Genomic DNA, 7,419 nt, shown 5'->3' with positions numbered 1-7,419 from the left:
GGATGGGATGGGATGGGATGGGATGGAGGGATGCATGGGGAACGTGGGAGTGGGCATGGGATGGGATGGAGGAGTGCATGGGGAACATGGGAGTGGGCATGGGGTGGGATGGAGGAGTGCATGGGGAACATGGGAGTGGGCACATGGTTTAATGGTGAACATGGCAGTGTGATGTTCACAGTTGGACTCAATGATCCTAGAGGTCTTTTTCAACCTAAATGTTTCTATGGCTCTATGAATGTGGCTGTGCACGGGGGCTCGTGGAGGTTCACTGGGGTGTGCCAGTGGCTGCATTTGAGGAGCTGTTGATGTGGACGTGTGTGCATGGCAGGGTGTGTGTGGGAGTGCATGGGACTGTGCTTGGGAGAATGGCATGGGAGTGTGTGTGTGAGTGTGTACAACCCTCTGATTCCCATCCCCGTGCTCCTGGGGGCAGTGCTCAGGCAGGACCCAGTTCTGGGGGGGCCTGATGAAAGCCAGGGGTGCACGAGGGTGGCTGTGTGGGTGCAATGTGTAGCTGGAGAGTCTGGGGGGGTGTAGTTGTACATGTGCGTGTGTAGCCCGGATCCCTGCTACTGGACAGTTTACATTGCAAAGTCTTCAGGATCTTCCCAAGGGAAAAAGAGGAAGTTTATAATAATTGGGTAAAAAAAAAAAAAAAGAGAGAGAGAGAGAATCCCAGACCCCTGTAATGGTAATGACTTTTTTTTTTTTTTTTTTTTTTTAATTTTCTTTCCAAATGGGAAGAATGCAATTTTCCCTTCAGTTTCCCAAGTTGAAAACAGCTGGACAGATTAATTCAATCAAACTTGAAAAAGAAAATCTCTCTGGACTGAGACCAAAAATAGAATATTTTTGTCCCCAAAAAAGAAGCACTTTAGGAAAGTTTGGAGTAATGCAGATAGTCCTAAGAGGGCGAGGCAAATAAACCTGGATACCAGCTCAGCCTAGCTGAGTGGACAGGCTTGGACAGTGGCACCCAAAAACTGTCAACCCCCTTTCCTGTGGTTGCAGTTCCTTTGCCTGCTCACTGCTTGTTGCTGAGCAGGGGCTGCCCAGCCAGCGGCAGAGATGGGTCCTGGCCAGGGCTCCTGCCTGCCCAGCCCTGCTCTCCCGGGAGGCCTCTAACTCTCCTTCTCCAGGCTCTGCTGCTCCCTCCAGGGAGCTGCCTGTAACTGTCCTCCTCTGTCCTCACTCCATTTCTCAGTGACAGATGTCACCCAGGCAGCCATGAGGACACATCAGTCCTGACTTGCCCAGAAGGGTCTGGCTCATCCCTGCCCATCACTGGGGTTCCTCCTGGCTCTGCCCTGTTTCTGGTACTCCAGTGTGTGCAGTGGCTACCTCTGGAGTGGGGGACATGGGTACTGGGGGGTGTCCAGGCCAGCTCTGCTGCAGCATCTTGGAGCTTTCAAGCAAGGGGATATGTTGGGACCCAGGGTACCTAAAGTGGAGTGCAGAGAGTGGGCATGAGCCCTCGAGGGACAGGAGATGGGGTGCACAAGGACCCCAGATCTGTTGTTTGGAGACACTGCCTATGAACATGAGGGGTCTGCGTACTTCCTTTTCCTGTTGGACTGGTGTCTGGTCCTTGCTCTGTCCACATAACTCCAGCACCCTGGGACTGGCTGTGCTGGCCTGGCACACACTAAGGAGTGTCTGTAAGGGCAGTGGGCTCTGGAGGCTGTCAGGGAGCTGCCTGACACCAGGACACCCCTTAGCCCCCTCACCCCAGAAGAAGGGCAGAGCAGAGGCTCCCTCACTCCTGGGTCCTGTTTCTGACTGCCAACATCTCACCTTGTCCAAGTATATTCTACTCCATGGCCTCATTACTTACCCCGTAACGAAGGCAGCAGCCATCCTCCATCTCTAGGGAGGGGGATCTGCCTATGCATACCCTTGGAAGGCAGAGCTGCAGGAAAGGAGGTTGCTGAGGTGGCTTCATGCCCTGATCACTCCACATGGGGACCAGCACCTCCCACCTTTCCTTGTGGCTGTGCATCCCTCCCTGCAGGAGGCACCCTGCACAGGTGTGCTTAGGCACTCCTATCCGGCCACCTTCCTACTGCCTCAGCCAGCAGCTTGGCCCTTTGGGGACATGCTGTCCTTGCCAAAGGCAGTGCAAGGATTGGGATCCCCCATCGTGGTCATACCAGCTCTCCCACGGGGTGTCCCCCTGCACGGCCAGTCCCTGTGGTGCGTGGGAGGCAGCATGCATGGGGGTCTGCTCCAGCCCCGTGGGATGGTACTCACAGCAGGACTTCAACCCCTTCCTTGCACCCTGCTGTGATCAAGGCACCCTCTGCCAGGTGCTGGGAGGAGGATGAAGAGGGAAGATCTGCCTCACTGCAAGGATGCTCCCAGGGATGGCCAGAGGTGGCCAGGTCCTGCTTTTCCACCCTGACGCGAGGGCAGCGTGGCTGAGAGCTGGTGCTGGTGCTGGCGTGCACCCACTGCCCCGGGCTGTGCCAGCGCCCCAGTCCCAGGCAGCTGGGAGGACTGGCCAGGCCAGACCAGTGGCCGTGTGGTTGGTCCTGAGTCACATCGAGCAAACTCGGGCAGGTCGTGGGGTGTGAGCCAGCGAGAAGGCAGTGATGCTGGGGGCTCCAGTGCTGCTGGGCTGGGGAAGTTTGGCATGGTGACTAATGCTGCCGCAAAAGGCAGGGTCACCCCGACCCCACGCCCTAGCCCTGACTCACGTAGCTGTCGCTCCAGTCCCATGGGTGCTGCTGGGCAGGGGAGTGAGGAGAGTTGTGCTGGGTGAGTGGATGGCTGCATGGGCTCCCAGCAAGCCTCCCCTTCCTCCTCCTTCTCCTCATCCAAACTGGCCTGCATGCCCCACTCTGGACTGCAAGCAACACAGATCCCAGCACTCTTCCTTGCTGGCTGCCAGGTCCTGGTGGCATCAGGCTGAATGTACGTCCTGGTGCTTCCCCATCTCCGTCCATTTTCCTGCTTCCCCTCACTTTAAGACTCCCCAGAGCTCCCCCCTGCATCCCTTCAGGCCCACTCTGTGTCATCAGAGCTGGCTCATGTTCCCACACCCGTACACACAGACTGGCTGCTGGCCCTGGTGGTCCCAGAGCCCACCAGCCCCTCCAAGGCTGCAGCATGGCCAAGATTGTGTTTGTCCAGAGCAGGCTGTTCTCTCCCTGTGCTGCCTTCTGGTCACATCTGCGGACCCATGGCCAGTCTGTAAGAACAAGTAGGAGCAGCATGGTATGCACAGAGATCTCGACCCCTGCATTTTCCTGCCATGGATTTCTAATGGGTCATCCTTGGACATTGCAGAACCTCAGAGAGACTGCATGACTGTCCAGGACACAGGCCTTGGAAGTTGCTTCACAAGGCAGAAGGGGCTAGAGGACGGCATATGCCAGGAGGAAAGGGGGTGAGTGAGAGCCAGCAAGTCATGGGCTGCGTGCTGAGGTGCTGGAAAGGAGTTCTGATGGAGATGACAACGGGAGAGCCAGCCCCATCCTCCCAGGGGTGTGGAGCCTGTGGCATGGGTTGCTGGCAGGACCTGCTCCTGCACAAGGCAAGGAGAACAGAGCAGGCAAAGTGCAGGCAGCCTGAGGGCTGGGCAAGAGGATGTGCAGCGTAAGAGATGGAGGGATGGCAAGAGGGATGGAGAGACAGAGAGATAGAAGGATGGAGGGAAGGGAGGATGGAGAGGAAGAGGTATGGATGCTTCCGCAGTCCCCTGCACAAAGCACATCCTGGGGCATCATGTAACCTGCTGAAAGAAGGGACCTGCCTGGGTGCTTCGGCCTGGGCAGGGGAGCTCCAAGGGGTGTTCTCACAGTGCCCTGCACCAGGGATTTCCCCATCACCTTTTGTGTGCTGGCTCTGGGGAGCAACCACCTTCATTGCAGCTCTGAGAGCATCCCAGATCCCTTCCTGGTCTCTGCAGAGTGTGGGGCTGCTGAGCAGTGCTAGAGATGGGACGGAAGCTTGGAGGTGACAGGTCCCATGACCCACTGATGCTCTGTCCCCAGCTGGGGGCCTGCAGTAATGACAAGAACAGATACAGTGCTCTCAGAAGCCTCAGCTTTTTGTCCTGAGCTTTGATGGTCCCACCAGGACCAAAGCATCCTCCACCAGCCTCGTGTGCCTGCCTACACCCATCCCTGCTCAGAGAGGCCAGGTCCTGTTCTGTAGGCCCCCAGTTCCCCGGGCCACAACAGGTGCTCAATCTTGTGTTTAAGGGCTTTGCCAGTGTGATGCAGAAGAACGGCTGGAGCGAAAGGCTCACCTGGCTCCTCTTCAGCCCCAGGACATTGCTGGGACATGAGGAAACAGGTCCCCCTCCTGCCTGCCCCCGCTGTGAGCACTGAGACTGCGGGACACAGCGGTCAGTCTCCTCCCCAAGTCAGCTGGAGCATGCGAGTGAGACACCCGCTCTTGGAAGTGATTATGTCATTAAGGGCTGGAGGAGGATGAAAGTGTTTCTCCTCTGATTTTCATTGGCATTTATTTGTGCACAGGATCCTAACGAACACACAAACATTTGTGCTCCTGAAGGCTGGAAGCAAGGGTCCCTTCCCACAGGGAAGGAGCTTCTGGTGGGAAGGTGTCCTGCTTTAACCAGGGGATCTCTGGTGGGTCCAGGCCGAGGGCAGCACATGCCTGGGTGTAATCCCTGGGGTGGCCTGAGAAAAAAAGGGGTGCTGAGGACTGGATGAGGACAGCTGAGCCAGGAAGCTGCCTTAAAGAGGGGGATGTTCCTCTGTCCTATCCCTGCCTGCTAACTGGGGGTTCAGACAGTCTGTTCCAGGATGTAAAGAGGAAACTCAGCACAGGAGCCAGGTCTTGTGTGGGAGGAAGTGGAGAGGGTGAGAGCAATGGCTTCTATGTTAGGAAGCATTGTGTGTCATGTCCACAGGTCTGCTGGTGTGCTCTGCCCAGCCCTGACACCACATCTCTCATCACCAGCCAGCACCTCTGCCTCCTTTGGTGGCAGGTGACTAAAGGATGTCCTGACACCACTCCCAAACTCCCATGGGACACTGCACATCACTCGCTGGGGGCTGGGGGATCCAGGAGGGCAGCAGCTATGGAGGAAGTGATGAGTGCCGGGTGATGCTGTGCCAGGAACCTCTCTGTACTCTCAGGCCTTTGCCTGAGGGATAGAAGGTTCGGCACTCTTGCCTCTTGCTAAACTGTGTGGGCAAGGAAGTTGGAGGGTAGATGCTGGCTGTGTACCAGTGTCCACACCTGCCCACAGGCTAAGCCCACTCAGGAGTAGAGCTGGGGACAGGAGAGCAACCAGCAACCTCAGGACCACAAAAGGAACCTCAGTGGTGATGCCACACTGCTGCACCCAGGGGGAACCAGTACAGTCTTAGGGCCCACCCCTAGATCGCAACTCATTTCCCAAAGGAAGCACGTTTTCCTCTCTGGCACCAACAGGAGCCAACACACGAGCAGAGAAGGTAGCCCCTGTTAGTGCTGCTGTGCTGGTGGGGAGATGCACAGTGCCCGGCTAGCAGGAGAGTGTTTTGCCAGCTTCCAGGCAGCTGTTTATGGCACAAACACCAGCCTGGGGTGGGCTGTGGTGGCTGGGGGTAGTGGGGGCCTGCAAGGGCACTGCCTGCCATTCCCCATCCCCCAGAGCCCAAGTGGAGGCCCCTAGCCCCAGAGCAGGCACCCAAACTGAGGGGACACCAAGTATCCCCATGACTGGGAAGAGGCTGCATTGGGGCAGATCATATTCACTGAGAACCCAGTGAGACTGGGCTTTTCCAGGGCCACCCTCCTGTCCCCAAGGAAGAAGCAGGAGGACACAGGGATAACCTGCAAGGCCAGTGCACAGCTCCCAGATGAAAGATACCCTGCTCATTGGGACTCCATGAAGGTAAGGAGAGCCCAAGAACTGAACTGATGGTGCCAAGGAGGTGGGCGAAAACTGGGTGCCCAGCCTGGGAGAGCTCATGGGCAACTGAGGTTGGGAGCACTTGGTGGCCCTGTTAAGGGAAGGCAGAGCCACATCCACAGCTCCTCCATAGGCACTGGCCCTGCAGCACTGCTCTCCTGGCATTGGGTTGGGGGAACCCAAAACAGGGCTGACACATGGGATGTACATGGCCATTAGCCATGTCCACACACAGAGTCACACCCCCAGCATGTGCCACTCATGCTTATACCCCTGTGCACAGTGACAGGCACCCACACGCCTCACAAAATAAGGAATGCCTTCCTGCACAACTACAGCTCGCGCCGGCACCCCCAGTCCCCATGTGCATACCCTGATACCTCTATGAATCCCCAGCACCCCTGCACCCCACACCACAGGGACACTCATCCCCACTCCTCACATATCCCATACTATGCACAGCCCTCTCCTCGTGTTCACTCACTCCATACCCCATGTGCTTCCCGTCTGCCGGTACTCCCCACACACCCCACACCACACACTCTCTCCATCCCCATTAACACCCACGCCCCCATACCCTGCCTGTTCACCCTTTGCCTCAATCACATTTAATCCACGCTGTCCGCACTTGACCACATTGCACACACTTACACCCCATGCACATTCTCCTCACACTCAGTGCACACAGGCACTGGAGTTGAGAACAGTCATACTCTCAACACTCCACACGTGCTCACGCTCGCCACTCACACCTGCTCTGTACTCCATGCGCACGCACCCTGCTATGCACGCTCACCCCATGCCATGCACCCTCCTGCCATACCTAGTGCCTGCTCACATCCCCCATGCCCTACACACTTACTCCACACCATGCACACACCACACCCCACGCACCCTCGCCCCTGCCATGCACCTTCACCTGTGCGCTGCTTTCTCACCGTGCTCGGGTACGAGGGTCCCCCATACTCATGCATGCTGTGCACACTCACCCATGTCCCACACACACTCACCCATGCCACGCACGATCACCCCACACCCTGTGCCCTCACGCGCACTTGGTGCACTCTCACGCTGAGCACATTCAGTCCACACCTGGTGTATGCTTATCCCACGCCATGCACATTCACCCATACTCTCTGCACACTCTGCTTCCTTGTGCACACCACTAAACCCCACGCCCACAGCACCTTTCTCCCATGCCCTCAGCACACTACCCCCAGCAGCATGCACTCCCCCAAGTTCCCACGAATATGGTCCCACAGCATGCACACTCACCTCCCACTCCATGCACAGTCCCCCACACCGTGCACACATGCCCACGGGCCACGTACACTCAGCTCTCCCTGCTCTCTAGACCCACGCCGTACTTGCTCACCCCACACCATGAACACTTACCCTACACCCTGCGTACACTCCTCCGCGCTGAGCATTCCCACCACACACACTTCTCAGCGCTGTGCACGCTTACCCCACACACCGTGCCCATTCACCCACGCTGTGCCCACCCCACACCGCTTTCCCCCCCAGCCCCGCGCCCACTCCTC

At 57.4% G+C, this 7,419-nt stretch overlaps 1 protein-coding gene across 1 annotated transcript in view; it reads left to right on the top strand.

Annotated features, from left to right (window-relative positions):
* Positions 1-7,419, top strand: part of WNT10A (Wnt family member 10A) — a 27,661-nt gene that overhangs the window by 2,621 nt on the left and 17,621 nt on the right. The window lies entirely within an intron of this gene.

Source organism: Corvus brachyrhynchos, unplaced genomic scaffold, assembly GCF_000691975.1.
Source record: "Corvus brachyrhynchos isolate BGI_N302 unplaced genomic scaffold, ASM69197v1 scaffold490, whole genome shotgun sequence".
NCBI lineage: Eukaryota > Metazoa > Chordata > Aves > Passeriformes > Corvidae > Corvus > Corvus brachyrhynchos.
Note: the sequence above shows the minus strand (reverse complement) of the source record. Positions and strands in the feature narration are given on the sequence as shown.